This window comes from Chiloscyllium plagiosum, chromosome 20 (assembly GCF_004010195.1).
Source record: "Chiloscyllium plagiosum isolate BGI_BamShark_2017 chromosome 20, ASM401019v2, whole genome shotgun sequence".
Lineage (NCBI taxonomy): Eukaryota > Metazoa > Chordata > Chondrichthyes > Orectolobiformes > Hemiscylliidae > Chiloscyllium > Chiloscyllium plagiosum.
Window position 1 is genome coordinate 55058933 of NC_057729.1, and position 945 is coordinate 55059877.

A 945-nucleotide genomic window follows, 5' to 3' on the forward strand; every position below is an offset into this window, starting at 1 on the left:
CTTAGGTAAATCTTTATGTTCCTAAATGGACTGTACTTCTGCTCTGTGTTGTCCACGACTGCATTATCAGTTACTAATAGTCTCCTCCACACTTACCTCTGGATCTTTCCATGTGCTTGCCACAATCTCCACGAAAAATGTCACTTCTTTTATTGTGGACTCGAGACTCTGTTAGACCCTGATTCTTAACTGACACCAGAGCTGAACTGTCTCTCCACCTGGGTAAATTCCTTCTCCGAATATAAAAGGTACTCCACGATTCAGCCAATCGTATCTATTAAACTGAACACCCAAAAATACTGTGTTTTTCACTCTTTCTCGGGACCAAGAGATAGAATGAGTGGACCAGAAAGTGAAGTTGAGACCAAAGATCAGCCATGATCATACTGAATGCTGGAGTAGACTTGAAAGGTTGAATGGAATTAGCTTTATTGTCACATATACTCACATGAGTGCAGTGAAAAGTTCACAAGTTGCCACTTACTGTGTCATCTTAAGTACAGATACTATGGTGTAAATAGAAAAATTAAGAAATAAGAAGTCCTGTATTGGAATAAAGTAGAAAAATAAAGAAATACAGTCAGTTCTTCTATAACGTGATAGTTGCAATCTTGTGTGACCCCACATTATAGTAAAATGGCGCTTTAGAAACAGCGCTTAAAACAGTGATGTAATTATGTTATAGCCGACACGCGTTTTAAAAGTTCGCACTTTGGAAAAAGTGCCCCCAATTCGTCAATCCTGTTACAACGAATTTGCATTAATGTTATAGCAGAACGACCTATAAAAAGAATACAATTTATAGTCCTTCCGTCCCAGTCCACATTGGACCTCACCGCAAGACAACACTGTGGACTCACCTCCAGTCCACACGCTAACAGCATTGTGGGAGCACATTCACTACAAGAACTGCAGCGATTCAGGAAGGTGAAACATCATCTTCTC